Raw genomic sequence first — 23,974 nt, 5'->3', positions numbered from 1 at the left:
CTGTGCATATGTGGGTTTTCTTCAGGTATGTCTCACTGTTCAAAAACATGGCTGGTAGGTTGACTTGCCCTTAGGGGGGGATGTGTGTGAGCATGGTTGCGTGTCCCTGTGTTGCGTCGTGATGAACTGGTGACCTTTCCAGGGTACAGGGTGTATGCTGCTTCTCATCTAATGGCTGCTGGAAATAGGCACCAGGCCCCCCACAGCACCTCTACACTGAAAAGCGAGTATGGCCAATGCATGGATGGATGATTGCTAAGTAATGGCAGCATCAACAGTGCTGAACTTGAAGGAAGAATGAGACGTAGTCAAAAATATCCTTTCCGTTTCTTCCTGCATCTTTATTTAGATGAACGACAAATGTGATGACGTACCATCCATCCCTGAACAGCAGACTTCTGCTCCCTAGTGGTGATAACCAAAGTAACAACAATAATGCAATCAATGCATTTTACAACTTGAGTACACAAGTTAAAACACCACCAAACATAATGTTTGCAAACTTTCCACGTTTTAGTTTACACACAAGCTTGGTCTTAATTTCTGCAACCATATATTTTCAGTAGTCAAGATTCACAATACAAAATGATGCTTAATATCCACATGTTTGCACTTCTTTCATCTCACAGGATTTTTTTAGATAAAGCTATCGTTCTCTTGTTGTCTTTGTACACTGCTTGTGTGTATCTGTAGCCATCAATATCTTTCAGAGTGTATATAAATATATACACTCATGCATTGTAGAAGCCAGTCACATATTCTGCTTTCAGAGTTCTATTCTAGGCAGCGTCTTAGTTTTCCACAAAACTAAAGAGTTGTTCTTACTTCTGCTGACACACTAACCTGTAGTACTGCCTCAGTTTGTAGAGCCACCAGCCCTGGCAGCATCACTGGATGTGTTTCTATTGACTGTATAATTGTACCATTTGAAATTTCGGAAATACATTTGTTTAATGGAAACATGCCAATTTTGGAAAAGCTTCAGTTTTTGGCACTAGGATGAAGTGTTTTTTTTTTTTTTAAAGCATCTTGAAATTGGTTTATTTGAAAACAAATAGTGGACATTCCCAGCAATATAATTTACAATGCTACTCAGAGGTGGTAAGCCAGTGCTACCACTCATAATTTAAACACTTTTCCACACACAACGGCTGAGACTGGCCTCGCTTAATGATGTCCAGGTCTTCGGAAAAAGTCCGTCTTGAAAACTGACTTTTAATCATTCTAGAGACCAACCGAATTTCTCCTTCTCTGTCAGCCATTGTGGGCCTAGAAAGTCATAAACCCACATGTAAGCAGCACAGGTTGCTGGGGACGTGCTTCACTAGCTAAACTTAGGGCCGAAACGGTCGTTCTAACCATCCAATCAGTGGGCGGGAAACTTCTGACAAAACATTGTAGGCCTTCTAGCATGATCTGTGAGTGGAATTTGAAAACTGTCCCACTGCTCTATCGATTAGCTAAGAAAGGCCTGCTCTATGGATTCTGAAGGCCCTGTGCAGATTAGGCTGCCCCTGGCAACACATACAGACTGAAACCTGACTGAACAAAACACCAAGAATCCACACAGGCATGTATGGGAAGCAGGGCATCCAAGAGAAACATTACAAAAAAACAAGACAAGATTATTGTAAGTCAATTAATAACATTTAAATTAACAAATATTATAAATTAGGTGGAATTCTGATATTGTTTAGACCTGCAGGGAAGTCCTTGCAGGCCCTGACGGCCCGCCGCTGCTGTATTGGGATACCAACATCAGACTGGATTTGACTCATTTAGAAAGAAAGAAAGAATCACTCCAAGCTGTTTTTCCACGTTTCACATATCAAACTGTATCCTCTGAAAGTAAGGGCAGATAAAAAGCTTCAAAGAAAGGCAAAGATGAGACCAACAGTCTCTAAACGTATCACACTTGCACCGTGTTAGATGAGCTCCCATCCTTATTTCTCTATCCCCCCTAGGTCTCCCACAGACTTACATTACCATGACAACCTGCAGAATCATGGGTAAAGACAAACAAGCGGCGCTGTCAACTGCTCTGAACTGTTTCTGTCGTTGTAGAGCTTGAACAGGCAGAGCTGCACCCTGTGAAGCAGGGAAACGGGAAAATGTTACCAAAATTACATTTCAAAATGGCTTTTCTGCAGAAGAAGATACTAAGGAGGACTTTAACTAGGACGCAATGTCAGAAACGTCTTTCCGTCTCAGGTTGGATGGAATTATTGGAAGATATAAATCTACTTTAAGTTATTTTTCTGCTTAAAGTCCAAATCAGTATAATAGGATTACGCTGTAAAAGAGGTGACAAGCTAAAAATGTCAAGCCACGAGTCATTAAATCAATCTGACATTATATTAGGCGTGAACGATCTTTCTTGACCTGAAACAGAAGTTGACGAAACAATCTCAGCTGCAGGCTTTCATTCATATCACGAAATCTCATCAGCAGACCTCCTTTCTCACTCAGCCAGTTTCCATCGTTGCTCAGACCTGTGGGCAGGTGGGTGGGTGGGAGATGTAGGCTGTCCTGGCAGTCACTGAGTAAGAAGTGCTGTAAATCTGGGCAAGATGGCAATCATCATCAAGGGGCCAACAAAAGGACTGGCACACTTCATTTCAGTTTATTTATAGAGATTGGGATGGTCACTTTACAAGGCAAACTGGTCCGAATCGATCTGGTTGATTCCGTAAAGATCAATTAAATATATCCCATTTTGCTCCTATTAACACTACAATAAAATCAATGTGAGCTAGGAAAGCCTTGATGAGTCGTTGACGTTCCAGTAATCCGTCATCCTGAACATGAACCATTATAAATACTGGCAGCCAGAGACAGTTTAGTTTAGAGTGACCCTTATTTGGTCTGAATGTAAAGAAAAGCACTACTTACACTGAGAAAAGATTAAAAAAACAGCATAAAACGTTTAAATAGACAACAGTGATATAGAGAAGTTGTAACATGTCAGGCAGATCCTGACCTTCAGGAGGAGCTGGAGGGCAAAAACCTGCAATGACTTCCACTGGTTTTAGCTGTCAAGTTGTCAACATAACATACTAAATATTAAATGTATGCGTGTTGTTCAAAAGAAAAAGGGACGCAGTGCTTTGCTGCTAATTGTCAACACCACAACTCTACAACTATAAAACAAGGTCAGGAAAAAGTTTTTATCAAAATAATATAGAGAGAGGGAAGTAGGTTGGTTATGCTAACTTGACTTTGACAACCTTAACAAGTAGTCATGCTGCAGAATTCAGTGCGTTTTGGTTCAATTAAAATAAAAAGGTGACCCACACACCAACTCTGACAGGTCATCTAAATAGAGCAGCTAATGTCCATATTAGCTAATCAACCACAGCTGTGTTCAGATAATCACTTATGTTTAGTTAGTGAATTAATTCTTAAGAAATGAAGTAAACATTTGGAAAACTGCTTATTGTATTTACTGAGTACATTTGCACCATGTGACGTCTTTTTTTCTCATATTCACCTGCACTTGCTCAAATAACTTCCCAGTAAAAGGTTTTGTGATGAGACTCTGAATCAAACACTACTACATATTATGCTTTTACTTAAAATGTTGTAGTAGGTCTGTTGCAATGAGCAATAAATCAGTTAATCACACGATAAATTTAAATGAGCTCAATAATTTCCATTTGCTTGTTTTATCGTTTTTCTCTTTTCCCTCTTTCTTTCTAACAAAAACTGGATGTTAAAAGTCTTCAGTCTGGTGTTTTGGTCTCATCTAGCCCTTTTTTGAAGAACAAATTTGTTAACAGAGACTTTATGATTCTTTGTATTTGTTGTTTCCGTTGTTTTGTTTGTTTATTTTGGATATTTAAAATGTCTTCCGCTTCCAGTGTCAAATGTTCATTTGAATTTAAGGTTTATTGATATTTGAGAATGTGTTCTTGTATTATTATCCCCATTACCATTATATTACTTGAAAATAGTCTCAAAAACAACAATATTATCGTTTATCGTGAAAACGTCTGGGACAATTTATCATCCAGCAAAATGTGTTATCATGACAGACCTGTGTTATGGGATTTAGCTTTGCCAACTTAAATTATAACAATTTAAACTCAGAATTAAATTCTGTTGTATGAAACACTAATACACAAACACACACAGAAGCAGTAGGCAATGTGGTGGCATAGCTAATGGCAACATCACCTCACAGCAAGAGTCTGCTGCTGACTGGGGCGGTTTTATGTCCTGATGGGTGGTAATTGGTTTTTCTAAAGTGGCTGTATCTGTGAGTGAGTAAGTATGGTGTATCCATCTTCATGTTAGTCTTGGGATGGACTCGGGACATGCCCTGGGTGTGCCGTGCCTTAAGCCAGCGTCATGTGGTATTATCCCCAGCTCTTCTCCACACTGGATCAAATTAAGCAAAGAGAAGGACCAAGTATAGTATCGATACAGGTCAATCAAATATAACATAAAGGATTCGGAGAGGACAAGGGAAAAAAAAACAGCGTGCACTGAAACTAAACCAGAAACATAATTCAAACAACTTTGTCAAACATACACATCTAAAAATACCAGTTATGCACACAATTACTGGTTGCTTGGTGACTGGTTATATAGGCTGCTGTTTTCACAGGCTTGGTGAAAAAGGATGCTTGAATGTAAAACTGACAAAGCAGAGCAAAAACAAAAGCAAAGCTAAATTCATTTAGCTTCAGTGAAGGTTGCATGGAAGGAAAAAAGGAAAAGGAAACATGAGGTGCTTTTACAGCGTGAATAAATATTTGTTTTTAGTAGTACTAATTGTTTGGGCAATTTCTTGACAATTCCTACACACTTCACATTTTTGACCCCCATTCTGTGGTTATACATTTGAAATTAGATATTTCCATACACATCTCTTTGACATCAAATCAGACTAAACTTTAACTTTTTTAGCTCAGTTTTTACTAAATTTATATCTATGTACTAAATACCAAGATAATGAAAATACATTTTTCTTTCTCTGTATTTCAGTTGAAATGCTTACATATACTTAAGGCCAAGTCATTCAGATTTGAAGACATTGGCAGCATAAGATGAATTTGAAAATAATAATAATAATAATAAAATACTATAATTTCAAGTAAATTATGTTTCCTTTGCAAGACTATTACACCTTCTTAAAAAATCTGCATTTGGTGAAAATCCACTGAAATCTGTTATTTTTCGTTGAAGGCATCATATGACAGAGGTGAGAAAATGTGCAGCAGTGCAAAACTCCAAACTTGTGTTGCCTTTAAGATGTATTTAAAAAAATGGAGGTCTAGATAATAATGTCATGGTTTTGTGATGTTCTGATATCTTAATCACAATGTTAGCAATGTCACAAAGGAGCTTAAGGACAACAAGCTGAATGATTTTGAGGTAGCATCACAAACTCAGTGCTGTAGAAAAGGTGTTTTGAATTGAATGGTTGTGTGTGTGCAAGCTGATCTTTAGACCCGACTCAGTTCCACCAGTTCTGTCAGGAATAATTAGCTAAAATTCCAGCAAATTATGGCAGAAGGACACAATGCAAGTCATTCAGATTTGAAGGCAGTTCTATCAAATGCTGAGAAAATGGAAAACGACTCTTTTGAAACTCAAGTTAAAATCTATCTCAACCTAGGGCTGGACGACATGGTTGAAAAACTTATCACGATATAAGCATCTCATATCAGTTGATACCTTTAAGTATTGATTGGTTTTTGGTTTTAAATATCTGAAATACTCCCAATGTGGTGGCGTGACCGTTTCTGTTTTATTCACAGTTTTCACTCTACGGCATTGTTGTTTTTTTATTTTTAAGCAGTTATGAGGAGAAACCTGAAACTGCTGCTGCACAATTTACTCAACAGGTCGTTGCTAGGTAACCAAAGAGTGACTAAGTTTGCTGATGTCTCTAACAGTGTTTAGCTCGCCCTGAGAAAATGAGCAGTTTAAATCTTTCATATGCCTACATTTCCCAGAATGCTGTGTGGGTCTGGATCGGAGTTCAGTGAATATTCTATGGGCTCTTTGCACCTAAGGCGTTGACATCACATCTCCAGGAGCTAATGTGGCTCACTTTTTTCTGCTTTGAGTTACCATGACTGGTAGAAAAGACTAAGTCGTATTTCAGATGCAAAAAAACAATACTATGAACATTGTTGTCTTCCTAATATAATGGGCTTTTAAGTTTTCGTTAATTTCCAAGCGATCCTGAATTAAGAAGATGGCTGGTAAATATCTGTCACTACCAGTTAACGCCGCACAGCAAAGTTTGCAGCCTTCACTTCACTCCGGATCAGCCTAAAACTACCGGGGATACGGATGGTAAATAAAGGAGCCTCCCTGAGTTATTTCCATGGAATCACTTCTATATTCAGCCTGAAAGAGTTTATGGGAACGAGAGAGCAGACCAGAGCCAGACAGCCGAGCGACTGATCCGCCTGTACATACTGCTGTAAACACCGTCCTATCTGAGCTCTTCACAAGAAGCATGCAAAGGTAATAAAACGAAATAACATGGAGGCATGAAGCAACACGGTCATATTTTTCTAAAAGCAGCAACTTTGAACCTGAACAGCTGAACCAGATCTCTGACACCAGAGCTGCGCTACTGTTAAGCTACGAGGCTTGTTGAGCTTCGTCAGGCTTCGGAAGCTAAAAGCCCGAACCGTAACCTCCCCGTTAGTCTGTGACACTAACGACAATAAACACACATAATATACTTGAAAATAAGATAAATACATTGTCCGTTAGAATGTTTAGATACTTAAATAGCACATTTTACAAGAACAATGTCCGAGAATATTGCCTACTAGCATAAGCTAACGTTAATGTTAGCCACAAAGTTTAAGTAAAACTCACCTTCGTGTCAGTGAATATAATGAGGCGAACATCTTAAAACCTTTCTCCAGCTGACTTGTTGGGGCTTCGGATCAATGTACAAACCTTGGCCAAGCACTGCAAGCACCTAATGTAAATGATATTTGTATTGGATCGGAAACAATCGAGCTGCTTTACCCCGAACGCGGAAGCTGAGGTGCAAAGAGCCCATTGAATATTGAACATTGTATCAGAAGGTGTATTGACTGATATTGATTATGTGTTTATTGTGATATTGTTGTTAATTTATTGTTTCACCTGTCATTGAACTATAGAGAGCCACAATAATTTTGGTAATACTGACTAATATTGACTACTTTTATCAGCCCAGTAATCCAACAATGCATCAAACAATGCATTCGAGTTCAGTTCATTTTTCAGACTGGTTAAAAAAAAATTTCCTAATGAAACCCAGCAGATTGCTTCAAGTCATTGACTTTCATCATTCACTTCTCCTTTACAAATACTGCATTCAGCTTTATCAGAGATGCTGAGATTGACTACATTCATGAACACATCTTGGTTATTCTAAACATAGTCTATGTGATTGTCTAAAAATAAGCAGCAGTAATCTGCAGATTGTTTCTAGAGGAGCTTCAGAGAATAAAGAGTTACTTCAGATAGCAGGAGATTTTATCTACGTACATAAAAATAGAGAGATGCTGTTTTTAGCTTAGGTTCCAGATCGAATCAAAGTACTTTATCATAAAGCAGGCAGCGTGCACAACACACAAAATTGTATTTCCACCAAATTTATGACTCTGTTTTGTCTTCCATTCATTTTAGTGACTGCATTCATTTCTAACCCGAACCTTAGTCTTAAAATGGGGTCCACTATATTAGGACCGGGCTTTGGCCCCATAAGGCCCCTGGGTCTTTAGATATTTAGAGAAGGTCCTTAACATGCTACATAAATTAGTACACACACACACCAGCAGCAGTATCGTCATGATGTTGTCAAGACCAAAGTCACATCATCTCCGAGGGAAAACAGGCTAGAATCTCATCACAGCATCCCAAAATGAGATTACCACCCCAGCCTTCCTCTTATAAGGAAGTCAATATATCATTCATCCCTCTCTGACTTCTTCCCCTACAAATTGCATTAAATTCCTGATACGTCCGTTAGAACCCAGCCTGAATCACCAGGCAGCTGGAGTCAGAGAGAGCAGCGAGATGCGAGTGTTGGGGTGCGTTACAGAACGCTAAGCATCTTGGTGCGTCACCAAGAAGACTCTCAAGTCAGGGACACATTTGAATGTGCGAAATTCAAAATGTACACACACACACACACACACGCACACACGCACACACACACACACACACACACACACACACACAAGTTTCAAGCTGGTGGATGTTCAGTATCTACGTCTGTGAACTTGCCACATCGAAAAAAAAAAGCTGTGTGTTAAAAATGAAATGTGCCTCTCTGTCACACCAATTCAGACTGAAAGTTGAGTATTTTTTGTAAGATCTGAGCTGCTCTGAGTCCCCAGCATCAAAAATCATATGAAAACAATGCCTTGCAAAAGTATTAATACTGCTTGGAAGTCACATTTTTTTACAACTAGAAGCTACACCATAAACTTTTCAATCACAGATTTCAGAAACACAGCAGTTTAAAGTGCTTTACATCATGAAAACATAAAAAAACCCATCTTAAAGTCAACAGTTGTGAACCAATAATTAAATTTCATCAAGAGCTGTTGTTAAAAAACATCAGTACACATCGAACATGTTGGGACAGACAAACCAACACGGGAAACTGTTCATGGTTTTCACTGAACAGTTTCCCGTTCAGTGAAACTGAACAAAGAGTGACTGAGTTTGTCTAAAAATCTGCAAAGCAATTTGCAACAAAATGAGGACAATAATATGATTGGTTAAAAACCTGTTTGGCAGCACATGGTGTGGAGTCATAGCCCCATACACAGAGGTGATTATTCATCAGAGCAACTCCTCAGGGTTTTATTCCTGGGCTTTGGACCTTTGTTATATGTCTCGCTCTCTCTTTCTTCTTTTCCTATCTGGTTATTGTAAATAAAGGCCACAAAACCTTAAAAAAAAAAAAAAAAAAAAACTTCCTTCAACAAAATGGACTTGTATCATAATTCCTGTAGACTTTGGGGGCTTTCAGAGAGCTCTTTTCCCTCCTTTAAATAGATCAGAGCTTATTTCCTAAAATCAGCTACTTCATCTGTGGAGGTGTGAATGCCATTGCAAACTGTGGAGTGGACCCAACAACTAAACTGAGCTTGTAACAGCAGCCCGTATCAAAAGGCCTGGTACCCGTCCTCCCAGAGGAACCGCACACAGGATTTTCTGAGGGAGGCAATCGAACGCCTTCTCCAAATCTACAGAACCCCTGAATAGACCTTACCATGGAGGCGTAGGAGTGTGATCTCTTTGTTGTTGGAACACACTCTGCGGTCCCCCTTTGTGGAAAGAGGGACCACCACACAGGTCTGCCAAAACAGAGGCACTGTCCTCGATGTCCATGCAATATTGTAGTCATGTCAACAAACACAACATCCAGCCTTAAAGGGGCAGTACTATGTTTTCCAGCCACATAGTATCATTTCATAGCACAATCAAGTAACAATTTTACCTTCGGTTGTCATACAAATGCTACATATATCAAATATGACTTAAAAAGAAATTTCACTACATAATTTGATGTCTTGAAAAAACTCCTGTTCTTTCTAAAATTTTGCCAGCACAGAAGTTGGGCCTCCTGCACAACCAACAAAATGGAAGCAAGTGGTTTCTGGATGACAAGTCAACAAGATAACACTTGTATTTTCCAGCAGCCATTGTACAGCTCATACAAACCAGCTGACCAAACATCTGCATATTTCAAGTCATGGACATATTTCCAGCGTCCGGTGTGATGAGTTGTTATAATTGACTTCAGAAGGATTAAGATATGATCTTGGAGTTTCAGGTGAGGGTCACCTGGTTTTGTGAAAACCCAGCAAAAATAAATCTGGGACAGTTTGTGAAAAAATTAATATGCAACATATCAAGACTGCTTCTAGATGACCTGGAGCAATCAGAAGCTGTGTCCCAGTCCCAAAACTGTTCACTACAGCTCAATTACAAGCAATGCAAGAGGCAATGCATGCAAAATAAGTCTTTTTGGAATGAATTTCAGAGGACAGTTGAAATCAAAGGAGAGTATTTATTTCAATATGACTTAATGAAAAGTACATGGAAAACAGGATTGTGATTCCCTGTGCTGTGAGGTTGCTTTATTGCTTTGGCAACAGGAGGCTTCGAGTGCATCAAAGAAAAGATAAAAAGAGAAGATGTTCAGTGTTGTTTAAGAGTGAAAGTGCGAAATAAAACAAGATTCAGGGTAAAGATCTCAGGACTTACACCAAGACAAAAATTGGAGGTGCACATCAAACACTAGAAAACACAGGGAAATAAAAGACATTATTCTTCCACGGAGGAAAAAAAGAATTATGACCTAAGTTGCCCTTGAAACACAAAGGGTTTCCGATGAGTGACAGGAGCAACTTGCAGATGGGTACAAGGAACTTCTAGGTGTCAACACAAGACGTTTTCAGACACATCAATTGTTGCCAAAACTTTTGAAAAGAAGCATTTCCCAAAGGATTCTGGATGAGCAGGTTGTGCAAAACAGTTGCTCAAAAACCAAACGGATCTTAAGGAAGTTGTTTGTTCAGCTGAAGATTTGAATGTAGGTATCTTTCAGGCTTTTAGGTGAAATTTCTCTTTATTTCTGCTTATCGGGAGGAGGAAAGAGATGAGCAAACAGAGACAAAATGTGAATATTAGGTACACTTTGCTAGTACAGGGTAAGACCTTTTTGTTTTCAGAAATATAATTCTTCAAGGCAGAGATTTTCACAAAGTGTCAGACACATTCCTCAGAAATGTTGGTCCGTGTTGCGACTCATCTTATCCACAGAGCTGTTGGCCATCTGAGTCTCCTGTTCAACCACATTTCAAAATCGGCTTTTTCAAATTGAGATCTGCTGACTGTGGAGGTCAGCCACTGGAAAGCTCTGAACTCATTGTTCTATTCCATGAAAAAAGATTGCTATGATATGAGGTTTGGGAGATGATGCTTTATCCTGCTGGAAGTGGCCATCACAAGATCAATACTCTGTGATCATAGAGGGATGACCTTGGCCAGCAAAGATACTCAAGGTAGGCAGTGCTGTTTCAATAGCTGCTTTTCCATTAACCGTACAACTGTTCAGATTGAAATTACAAAAAAATCAATTCGCCAAATTAAAAAAGATGTTTTTGTTAGAAGGGTTTTGTGCTAGGATGAGGTGATGTTTCAGCCGTATCCAAATAGATGTGTTTCGCAAAACTGAAATGCAAACACTTATTTTCTTATCACACAAGTCACATGATCAACCACCAGATGTTGCTCCTGGAGTAAACACTGCAGAAGATGACAACAAGCAGGCAGATGATGGTTTCTTTCATTTGGTTTTTTCTTTTTTTTGACAATATGTAGTTCTTATATTATCATAGCTCATAAAAACTTGGGTCTTTTAAATATGTTGAATCCATAGCTGTTCTGTAGAATGGTTGACTACAATTTCCCCATGTATTCATAATTTCTACTGGAGGAATCCAAGTCAATGGGAGAAAGATTAAAATCGAGCTGAATTACGTAGGAAGCCGATGGCCAGGCTAGTTTTGTTCCAACATCAACAAGGCACTTTTGTCCAAACCAATGCCACTAACTTGATAGTTTATCTGTTTTGAAACATTCTCTACAAACCCAAGAGAGGGTTCTGCAGCTTCTGCTCAGACCATCCCAATTGGCGCCAGCTACCATGTTAATTGTCCTGTAAATCTCTCTCTTGCTTTGATACTCAGTTTGAGCTTTAGCAAGTCAAGAGACATACATTCACTGAGCTTCAGCCATGTGACTGACTGACACATTATTGTGGTTAAACAGTTTAACGTGCACCTAATAAAATGGAGTGTATTCATTCACTGTTTATAGTAGGCAACTGTGGCTCAGTGGGAAGAGTTGTTGTCTGGCAAGGTTGTGGATTCCATTCCAGTTTCCTCCTGTAATCAGTGTGTCCTTTGTAAGTGTGTTTGAGAGGGAATGAGCTATGTAAGTCCATTTGTATATGAATCTATCCAAATAATAATAATAATAAAATAATGAAATTGTCACAAGATGGTATGACAATTAAGACAGGACTTATGAAACAAAGACTAACTGTGTGCACCAACTCCATCATGATGTTAGTCATGTTTCTCTGACTAACAAGCATGTTAAAATGACTAACAAATAAAATGCCATTCCCTAGCTGTGTTTGTTTAAACGTTGTTTGATAACTGAATATTTCATGTGAAAAATTGCACAGAAATAGCACAGTTGTAAGTACTTCAGAAGATTAAACATTATGTGAGAACGGACTTAACCCTTAATGGGAGCAGATCCCTTCAGAACGAAGCTCGATTTCATGGAAAACTCAGTGGGTTCTAGGCTGCTCTGCCCATGTAATAAGATTACTGTTATGCATTTGGCTAAAAACTGTGCCACTGAGTGGATTGCTCAGTCTTAAAAAGAAAATGCAGTTAAAACGCTGCACAGGCTAAATCGTACAGCTCAGTCAACGTCCAGCCACAGAGAACACGTCCCTCCCCAGCCCCTCAGGAAGAAACAGGAAAAATCCACTGTCCTTACACTGTACCTCATCACACAGCAACGTGACTCACCCTTCCTTCGCCTCCCTCTCTCTGGCTTACAGTTGCCGAGTCAGCTATTTAGCTCACGTATGCCCTCTCTGACCATGCGTGCCCCGCTCCTCCTTTCTTCTCCCTGCTCTCCTCACTGTTCTCGTCTCTTCTCCCTCCATTAGCTCCCGCCGCGTCGCGACGCTGAACGAGATGTCCGGGCGCGACAAACGCGGGGACGCCGCATTTGTGGGCACTCTATTTACTTAAGATGCAAATTCATACGAGGAGGAGTGTCTGGATCAGCAGAAGGTCCTGAAGCCAATCATAGTAATGAGGTCCTCTGGGAGGCGCACGTGAGCGCAAAATGGGGCCTTGCATGTGAATTTGGATGTATGCACATGCTCATGTGTACGTGTTAAGAATTTATTCACTCTAACCATGATTTTTCTTTTCCCAAAGCTGCAGTATGTAACTTTTGCGAAAAAAAAATGTTTTGCATATTTTGTTGAGACTGTCACTATGTCGTGACAATATGGTATGAGACTGAGAATCGGTGGAGAAAAAGAAAAAAATCAAGTTCCTCTGTTTTCTCCCAGTGCTAACTAGAAACAACCAATCAGAGCCAGGAGGCGGGTCTTAAAGCTGTCAATCACACCCTTTCACAGCAATACACCTTCTCCCCATCAGCTAAGATTAGTTAACTTAGCAACCAATGACAGCAGATAAGCACTATTCCTGTAACTAAATTGTTTCTCTCCTATGACCACATTATGTAGCAAATACATTAATTGATTGACAGCGCTAAGACCCTCCCCCTGGCTCTGATTGGTTGTTTTTGGTCTGGAGTGACGCATTTCTTCAGATGGCAAGAGCAGCTCAGGGAGGAGGTGAAGGAGATCAATCTATTCACAGATTATCTGCCAAATATGTAAAAAAAAAAAAAATAATAATTATGAAAGTCATATATGGCACCTTTAACGCTGATTAAAATTCAAAATTAACTCTTTTTTCCTCATCAAAGCTCCTTGATATTTGTAGTCAGTTGGTGTGCATCAGCAGATAAAATGAGAACAAGAAGCTAGCTTGTGGCCCTTTGACTGAACTGTCCCAAACACAAAATTAATTTTATGTGGATGACATGATCAATAAAGATGATGAAAACAATGGCACAAAAAGTTAGATCTGCAGAGAATTCACAATTAGGCTGGAATAAGAAGTCGAATATTAAACATTTCTCAAAGATAACTCTAAAGCACGTTCAGGAAAGGAAAAGTATAAAAGCAGGGATGAGAAAAAGAGATGTGTGTTTCACAAACCATCTCAGCAGTCAGGAGCCGGTAAGACGTGCTCAGGCAGGATTTGAGAGCTACACACTTTGATTAAAAATATAAAACAATGAACAAAGTACAGTTAAGGAAATATATCAATGAAAAAGTATGAAATATTTTACTTACTTTGAAAAATACAAAATGAGTACAAAATGACATGACTTTGTTTGAGATCATTTGGTCTCTGCATCACAAAGCAAAATAAACACAGGGCCAGATATTTTACTGCTGCACACAACAAGGGGCCCAATTTGTGACCCTTTCTGTATTTCCACCAACTCACATCAGACATGTAGATTGTCTGAAACCTAAAAATTTTCCCACAGCTGAGTAAAGACCTTAGAGACAGGAGGTATTACTAGTTAGACTAAAAACAAACAAACAAACAAAAAAAAAAAACACAAACCACAACCGCTTGGCAGGACAGAGACTTACTAAGGAATAACAAACAGCAGAGAGAAATGATTTTGTGACTCGTGGAGAACCAGTGGCAACCAGAGAGAAACTGAACGTCTGCTGTCTGGTTCCTAGAAAACATCCAGTTAAAAAGAAGTTGTTGTTTTTTTCACAATGCATTTACTTTGAGAATAACACTGACTGGAACCCGACCTTTAACCAGCTAAATTAATATTCTTGGAATTGTTTTGAGGGAAGGTTTTGTAATGTCACAGCCTGTAATGTTTTCTGCTGTTCTTCCTGTAGCAGACAGACGTCTTATTCTAGTGAATTTATTGAAGATTGTATCCTCTGAGCGGGTCCTATCAACGTCACATCTGATTCACATATTAAAAATGAAAAAAAAAAAAAAAAAACATACCCATTGACTAATAAAATAAGAACTTGGATGGCTTTGCACTTTGTCTTTTCTCTGACAAATGAGGTAACGTTAAAGACCGAGGACTAATTTGTTTATAGAAAGCAGATGGTGGTTCACGTTCAGATTTTGTAGTAATTTGTGAAAGCTGCACGAAGCATTAAATATTTTCTTGCTCTTTATTCTTGCTTCAAAACTCCCTAAAACTACTGACTACATGGACAGTATGTTTTCTCTGTTGATCTGGTGGCTGAATTTCAATCTAACTGTAAACAGAACAGCAGAAGCTGCTCCGCTTGCTTGAATTTGGACTTTTTCCATTGAACTTTTGGTGTTTGTGTTTTGCTTTCCCCCTTTTATTCTCACCAAGAACTCTGAAAGCTGCCATTGTTAGGCAGTAAAATATTAGCTTTTTTATTTTATTTTTTAAATAAATGCATCTCCCCATGCTCAAGCGCTACTCGCATAACAGCCCATTATTTCATGCCGGATTAAAAGTCGACCAGAAGCAGCTGCTGTTTGTTTGGACATGTTTTCTGCTCAGATCAAATGCTCTATGCCTGGAGAATCTTGGAAATGAAATTTGCATTAATATCCGAGTGTATGGCTGAACCATGGGTGCTCTGGTGAATAATGATGTTAACCGGATCCAATAAATCACTCAGCCATTCTGATTACTTAAGAGACTTGAGGCTCCAACTGTAAATAAACACAGACTCAGATTTCTTTTTAGAGAAAACTGTTTTACTACAACAAAACATTTCATTCAGATAAAATTATTCTGCTAATCAGTTGTTGTTTTTACCCCCTCATTCAGGCTGAAGTTGTTTAGCTTTTAATTCATTTAATTCTGCCTTCATATGAATGTGTTCAACAGCTTTCATGGTTTATATTTTTTAACAGACAGTATTGTTCAAAGGCCACAACTCCTAAAGGGCTCTACATGTTGAAATTAGTTCTCATTGTCGCAGCTGCGTGACAAAAATGGCGTCATTTCGTTCTCATCTTCATGTTGTCCGGTGTTCTTCCTGTCACAATGTGTCCTTGAAATAGAAATAACTGTTATCATTCGCTTCGAAAAAAACTGGGATATGAAGTTTGTACTTCAAGAGCTCCTTTCAATACCATTTAAAATGCCACATAAATTAAGAATAATAAAATAATAATAATAAAAAAAACACTTTCATCACATGCATTAAAAACTACACAAAAAGCTTAAATCACGCTGACTTTAAAAAGCCTGGTAGCCTTGGGGCAAAAACTATTTTTCAGTCTGCTAGTCCTCGCTTTTACACTTCTGTAACATCTGCCAGGAGGCAGAAGTGAGAACACGGAGTGCTGTGGCTGAGTTTGGTCTCTGATTATGTTTTTAACTCTCTTTTCTTTTTTCTCTCTACTCATAACTTCAGTTGAAGAAATGTTCCCCGATTTCAAAACTTTGACTGAACCGGCGCTTCTACTTCCAGTGTCCAGTGTGCAAAAAAATTCATCCTCCAGCTCAACGTCGAAGCTATTTCAATAGATACATGTAGGTAAATGAAGAGACCACTGAAAAATGATCGGCTTCTCTGATTTTATTCTTTACAAGTAAAATGAACATTTTTCTTTTATTCTATGAACGACACGTCTCAGAAACTCCAAGCAAAAATTTAGAATGTATTTGCAGAAAATGAGAAATGGTCAAAATAACAAAAAAAGATGCAGTGCTTTCAGACCTCAAATAATGCAAAGAAAACAAGTTTGTATTCATTTAGAAACAACAATACTGATGTTTGAACTCAGCGAGAGTTCAGTGCAGTGGTCTCTCCATGTTCTCCAAAGCTGCATTTGACCATCAGAAAGCGCAAAGTACTGGGAAGAGCATATGCTAATGCAAAGCCTCAACACGATGCAATGCAATTCACTGAATCTTGGTATTGGTATTGAATCCTGATGCGGAGATGTTGTCTGTCAGTTGCTATGGCAACACATATGTGTGTGTGTGTGTAGTGTAGCCGGCACAGAGAGAGCGGGGAAAAAATACGAAACAGCAAACAGAGTGGTTTTGTGTTGTTCTTCAACGATTTGTCTGTGATATTTTCCCTGCATTAAATCAATAATACCTCCAGCTTTCATTTTGCTAGCAGAATTGTTCTACCGCGGCGGCGCGGTTATGGATGGCAAGCAAAAGAATCGTCTTTCTGCTCTCCAGAGTTGTGCACGGTGCAAAAAGTTTGGATGTTAACAATATCATGCAACATGTCTATGTATCAAACTTTAATAAAAAGGATCAGTATCAGTATTGGTGATACCGGCCCAGTGTTCACTTGGTGTCGGATCACAAGCAGAACATGCATTACCACACAACTAGTCCACTTAATGTTTTTTGTTTTTTCCTTTTCATGCAGTTTAGCGCTCCTTGTTCGGAGTCTTCATAGACCGGGCCCCCAGTGTTGGCTCTTACTTGGTTGTGGAATCAAAGCGATCAACAGTCAGGTGAAACGTCTGCGTTGGAATCAGACTCTGTAAATGAGGCCACTGCTCTGTCTCTACAGGGCAGAGACAAGAGACCCCCAGAGGGATAAACAGTTTGCCACATCATCGCTAATTATGTGTAACCCTGATGTGCAGATCATAAATACCTGCTTTAATTATCATCTAAGAATATTTCTCTTATCAGCCTCGCTGCAGTGCCAAGACGTTGGAGTGCGGAAGAGCTCTCCCAGTGTAGTCACAAGCCTGGACGGGTAATCTGAAATTGCAATCTTCAAAAATAAAAAATAAAAATAAATAAATAAATAAATTTACTCGCATTCTGCGCCCTGGCCCACGGATCAAATCGGAGAACGTTCAGCTCTGATAAATAAAGACAACGCCGCCCATCTGTGTCCATATGTGTTCATAATTAATGAAGTGCAGATATTGTGAAAGAGGTGACATCGGGGTCGAGCGTAGACAGACTGGCATTGCCATAGGAACCAGCTGCACCCACGCATTCATAGAGGGGAAGGCAGCGAGAGTCACAGTGAGCCGGGAAGAACAAGAGAGTGGAAAAGAGAAAGAGAAGGGGGAAAAGATGTAAGAGTGATCAGCCTTTGATGTGACTATCAGCCTGCAGGTCTCTTAATCTCTGGCTTCTAACTATTTTTCTGCCTATGTGATAGGATGAAATGAGATTAAGGCTCTTATTAAAACCTCCCCAAATTTACATGCTCCTTGCATCTGTGACACAGGTCCTTCGGCAATGTGGAAATGGCAGCTTAGCTGGAGATATCGAACAGAGAGGGAGGGTTTAAAGCAACAACTGATGGTAGTCAAACCACCTCTTCAGCTGAAGAGGAAGTAATAATACCTACAGGCGGCCTTGAGCCTTAAAAAAAGATTCCTAATGGAGAGCAGGAATTTACAGCTGGATTTCTGGACATTTGGGGGCCCGCGTGTCGCATCTTATCGGGTCGGTCCGAGTATCTCGACAGCGATCTGCGGGCTGCTTCGTGACGCCGACGAAAAACGCTGCCGTCATTTCGTTAAGGCTCCAGCATTGATCTGCAGCTCTCTCTCTCCCGTTCCTCACTCGCTGCAAGGCCATGAAAAATTCCTTTTATCAAATTCAAGCTTTAATCAATTACTAAAGCAGGCTCCAGTGCACAACTTTGTGTTTTTTTGGGGGTTTTTTCGGTTGATTTTTATCAGCTTGGTTCCACACAGCTGACAGCACAGTGGCATCGTGGCTGCAGCGGGCGTTCCAAGGCAACATTTCATGTTGTTTGAAGGACAAAATGAGACTGAAAATACAATGATTTTTTTTTTCTGAAGAGGACCATATGGTGAACATTGTTGCTTATTAGCATATATTTTTTCATGTTATTTTATCTTAACCTGTTTGTTAACCTGATAAAAATCCCTTGAGAGAAAGTTCTCTTTTACAGGTGTGACTCAGCCAAAAGGTCAGAAAACTGAAATCACTTCAAACAAAACTGTAATTTTACATGTAAAGTGCAATTAGGTATTAACAGTAATATTAAAAAAAAACAGCGCAATTGTTGACATACAGGAGAATATGATGTGCTATAACAAATGATGGACAAAGTATTCAACTCTAGGACTGATTCTCACAGTCAAATCTTACTCAACTACAAGTAAAAGTTGCTCAAGTTAAAGTAAACACTGTGAAAATGGATCCGTCATACAAATCTGCAGGTCTGCCTACAAAGTACATTTATTGACTGACTGACAGTGTTAGCTTCGGGTTTTTTTAGAAACATTTTAAAATATCCTTGCCGCTAATGGAGCGATCAGAGCCGTATTGGACAACTCGTGCTTCCTTTGGATGCTAGCTAGCTAGCAGCACTCAATGCTCAATATTTTGTAGCAAAGTTTGCTAACCTTCACGGGATGCAACAAAAACTTCGGCTTCGTTTTTACACCCTTTAATCCAACAGTAGCCTATGTGAATATGTCGGTTCTCTTAAATGAGACCAGTGAAGTGGAAGCTGCTTCCGTTCTGTCAAGATGGTGACAAACTCCTGAACGTAAGAGCTGAGACGACATGTCTTAGCTCTAGCTAAGAGCTAGTTGTGAAAACTAAAAAGACCTGCGCAAGAGAAGGAGAGCAGTGATTAATAGCATAATAGGTGGTGAGACCGCACCAGAAAGCTCCTCACACTGAGATCTATTTAAATATTAATCAGCAAACCATATTCCTATATAAAACAAAGTCTTAATCAGGGGAGGGCAAGCGACTGTGTCAAAAGGCTTAGAAGGTTCAATAAATAGAGCAACACAACATTGTTTGGAGTCAAAGCATGAATAAAATCATTAACAACTTTCAAAGTGGCTGTGACAGTGCGAGGCCTTTTTCTAAAACCAGATAGAAATCAGTCAATATATGATTTCATTTAAATTGAATTACAAACCTATTTTTCAATCTTTTTTTTAGTCAAAATACATAATTTATAAATTGGCCTATAATTCTTTACTTCAGTTCAAAGTCGGAAGTGCAAAAGACGGTTTCCTGACATTGAGAATTTTTATTTGTACTAAGACATCTTTTGCAGCTAGCTTTACAAAACCAGGGAGTCATGCTCATCTGCACCAGCCGTTTTCCTAACGTCCAGACCTTTCAGTGCTTTATATACTCCAGACACAGAAAACACATTAGAAAACAGAAATGTATGCCAAACAGAACAGTTATAAAGAGTATAAAGCGTTTCTGAAGCTGAAATGTGACCTTTTAGGTTTAGGAGTCAGAAATGGAGTCTACAGCCTAGAGATACAACTCCATATATCAAAAAGTTCAGGAAAGGACATCGATTATCTGATGGTCTTTCGTCTGAATAATTATATTTCATTGCTCTATTATGTCAAATTAGTGCAGCTGATGAATATGTCATCTTTCGTGTTCCCCTGTCTCTCCTTTTTGTATTTTTTATTTTGCCTGTCGTCACTGTTTAAATTGAATCCATCTGTCTCGGCCAAATTCTCTGATTCCTCTGCTCTGTGTGCCAATTAGGGATGAGAAGTTTCAGTAATAAGATGGTAATAAGTGCGAACACAATCAGCACATCTCTGTTTTTTTTTGTACATAGAGACTCAGTGTAATGGATTGATGATTTTGGATCATCAATCCTCACACAAGTTACTACGGAATTTCAGTTTTAGCAACTAAAACCAAATACTTAAGATGGAGATATAATTTTCTTCATGTGACATGATGACGGTCACCGGCACTGTGGGAAAGAAAGTGAAGTGTAATAAAACGGATATGGGAGGTCAGTGGATTTGATAAAGAGGAAGTTTGATATCATTCTGTCGCCCGTTCTGACAGCAGCATCTGTCACCCCCACCTATCACCCGGCCGGCTCGCAGCCACCTCACTCATTGTCAGCCTGATGGATGTCCTTGTGTTGTGTATATGTGTCAAGTGTGAGTCAACACCAGTGTGACTGTGCGATAAGCTGGGTGAGACAGGGGGCAGAGTGCTTCCAGTAAGGTTTGTCATGATCTCTGTTGTTGAAATACAGTACATCCATATTTTGGGGCAGCATTGACCAGAATGCCACTGGTTTTTAGATGCTACTCTGTTCCTTTTATTCACTTTTTCCCCTTACCTCAAAGCTGCTGTATGTAAGTTTTGTTTTGTTTTGTTTTTTTTACATATTTGTTAAAATTATCATAATTTTGTGGGAGTATCATATAAAACAGATTGGTGAAAAAATAAAAATAAAAAAATCTCTCCTTTCTTCCAGTACTACCTGCAAAAATACATCACTCAGTCAGAAACAACCAATCAGAGCCAGGAGGAGGGGTTTAGCGCTGTCAATCACTCTCGTTCTCACCGCCGCTTGCTTGTTGCTAAGCTACAGCTGGTTCACCACAATGCAGTCTGCCACGAATGCTAAGGCTAGTTAGCACAGACATCAGTGACAATGCATAAATTGATTGACAGTGCTGAGACCCTCCTCCTGGCTCTAATTGGTCGTTTTTGACAGGCAGTGGTGCATTTTAACCCTGGAAAGAGGCTGAGGAGCACATTTTATCGGTTTCATATTATACTGTCACGAAATCGTGGAAAAAAACTTATTTTTGTAAAAGTGACCTACTGCAGCTTTAAATCAAATCTTTTTTTTCCCCCTGATTTGATCATTTTCCCTCTTTTTCGTCTCCAACCTGCTTGAACTGAATCAAAAATGGATGTCACACTTTATCCACAAACCTCTCAGCTACAGCTGGGTCTGACAGTGGCTTTTTGAAATCTCCTTTAAGGCTCAGGAAAAAAAAATAGTAGGGAAAAGATTTAGGTCACTCAGCTGCTACTGAAGATTTTCATATTATGTTTGTTTAATAAAAAAATCCCTCGTGTTGTGCCCAGGTGACCCAACTAATTTCCTCAGATGCCGTTGGTAGGGATTTTCTTCTCCTAGGATGATCACAGCAGATTCAGCCCTGTGTGTATTTACATTATGCATATTCATGTTTGTTTTGACAAATTACTTGAGACTAAACACTGTGGACTGAGGATCATATTTATGAAAGTAGCTTAGACCTTTAGAAGATCAGGTCCAGAGGCATTTAGCTGCACGGTGAGGCAAAGTTCAGCCTCATGTCGTTTCCATATGCTTGGCTCTCAATTCTACATATGTTATCCAATCTGCACCAAATTTTAAAACAATTGATCTCAACCCCCCCCCCAAAAAAGGAATCCAATCAAATTATTTTTGATGGATGTGGCCTAATTTCTCCAGTGTCCCCTAGAAACATGTTTTTTTTAATCAACCCCAAGACATGCCTTGACCTACATTTGGAATACTTGTAATTAAAAATGTCTCTTGAAACCACGCTCCATGCCTCACAGGAAGTCCACCATGTTGGATCAAAGCCGCCATTTTGTCTCCGTTAAACACGTACGTGAACAAAGTCCTCCTACAGTTTTTGACCTACAGACTTCAAAAATCACTCAGTATGGCCTCACGGCACTGTAGATTAAAACATTAAAACAGTGCCATTTTGATGGTTGCCATGGGAGATTAAAGGACTTCTCAAATCATGCATGATGGAATGAAGGCAAGACTTCATGTATGTTTTTGATGAGGGAATAACATTATAACATGATTATAACATGGATGCAAAGCTCAAAAAGTTGAATTTACATAATACTGCCATTTAAAACTTGCCGCTGGACTCATACGATATAATTTGATACGTTGTCAAATGCGCCACCTAGTGGTTAACTTATGGTGTGTTGCGCGGGCCAGTGGATGCTGCTTGCAGCTTTAATAGTATCCTTATTTCTAACTCACTTCAGTGTAGTATGGGCAGCCGCAGTAACATCTAAATCATGTTGCAGTCAGCTTACTACTGTGGAAGGGAAGAATTATTACAGTCGTCTCTCCGCTTGTTCCAGTATTGGCACCCTAGAGTGATGTTGGGCCAAATGACTTTACATATTTAATGTATTGCCACAGGCTGAAAGGCAACAGGCATCCACTCCTCATGTTGTGCACCACTTGTCCCTTATGCCTTGCATCAGCAGACCTAAATGATGCTGCTGGGGGAGTTCTCAGCGAGGCTGCGAGCTTGTCCATATGCCGTTCTTAAAAGGCTGAAGGTTGAAGGTTTGAGTAGCAGATGTGCATGTTGTCTGACTGAGTGAAAGCAAAGTGTTTTTCTTCTCATGTGTCATGGCTGAGCTGTAAGGCATGCGCTGCTCATACTGCTTTGTGAGCATCCACAGAAATAAAATATGAGATTTTGTCTCCACGACTCGATCCAATCAGATGGCGTTTTGGTTCCTTTTGTTTCTAAGCACATGTCAGATTTGGGAGTGCAAAACCCAACCTAAATACAAAATGCATTATGAAGAGCATCATAGCAAGAGTGCCAGGGCTGTTCATTATTGCTCTTCTTTCCTCCATTTAGAAAAAAAAAAATTGGTTTCCCCTTAAATCAATTTTAAATTGTGACGTCTCACTTTGGCCGGTTAACGTCTGGTTGAGTGTGTCTCCATTTGCCATGTGTTCCTCACTATTGTGTGAATATGGAAAAGTCTACAACTGTGAATGATGTAGAAAAGCTTGGAATGTAACTATTTTATGCTGCCGTTTAAATCCAGAAATTTTGAGCATGCGCACAACGCTGAAGGGCTAAAAGATATCCATAGCCACGCTGTCGTAGACCAGTTCCATTAAAATGAAAACTGAAGATGAAGGTATTATTAATTTAGCACAATGTGCCACAGAAAACAGAAAAATAGTGTAGAAAAAAAACATTTAAGAACAAATCAAAACACTCCTGCTCCTTTTTCTTTGTATTTGGGTCATCTTTTTTTATAACTAAACAGAAACACACCGAATTCCATATCACATTGTGAAAGTCAAGCTAGCCTAGCTGACCTAGTTCCCTCTCCCTTGCTATGTTTTTTTAATTAAAACTTTGTCATGACCTTGTTATCTAGTTTTTGCAGTGTTGAAAACTAATATCAAAGCACTGCATCCCTTTTTCTTTTATATATCACACATAAATTTAGATTTTAGCGCAGTGTGTTGACAGTTAGTCATCGCTGGCAGCTCGTTAGGCTCTTGCGCGCGTGATGTCACGTGGCAACATGTCTGTACATGCAGCTCACAAAGTGACAGGTACACAACATCATATTATTAAAAAAAATATTTTAAAAAAAGGAGATTGTTTACTTCAACAAATGCAAAACTCTGTTTTAAAAATATCTGTAATTAGGTCTAGAATATTCCACTCTAAGTCTGTCTGGATATTACAATGTTTTCTTGCTGTTGAATTTGTAGTTGATT

The sequence above is a fragment of the Poecilia mexicana genome, unplaced genomic scaffold (genome assembly GCF_051168715.1).
Source record: "Poecilia mexicana isolate PSO_F unplaced genomic scaffold, ASM5116871v1 scaffold_2, whole genome shotgun sequence".
NCBI lineage: Eukaryota > Metazoa > Chordata > Actinopteri > Cyprinodontiformes > Poeciliidae > Poecilia > Poecilia mexicana.
Note: the sequence above shows the minus strand (reverse complement) of the source record.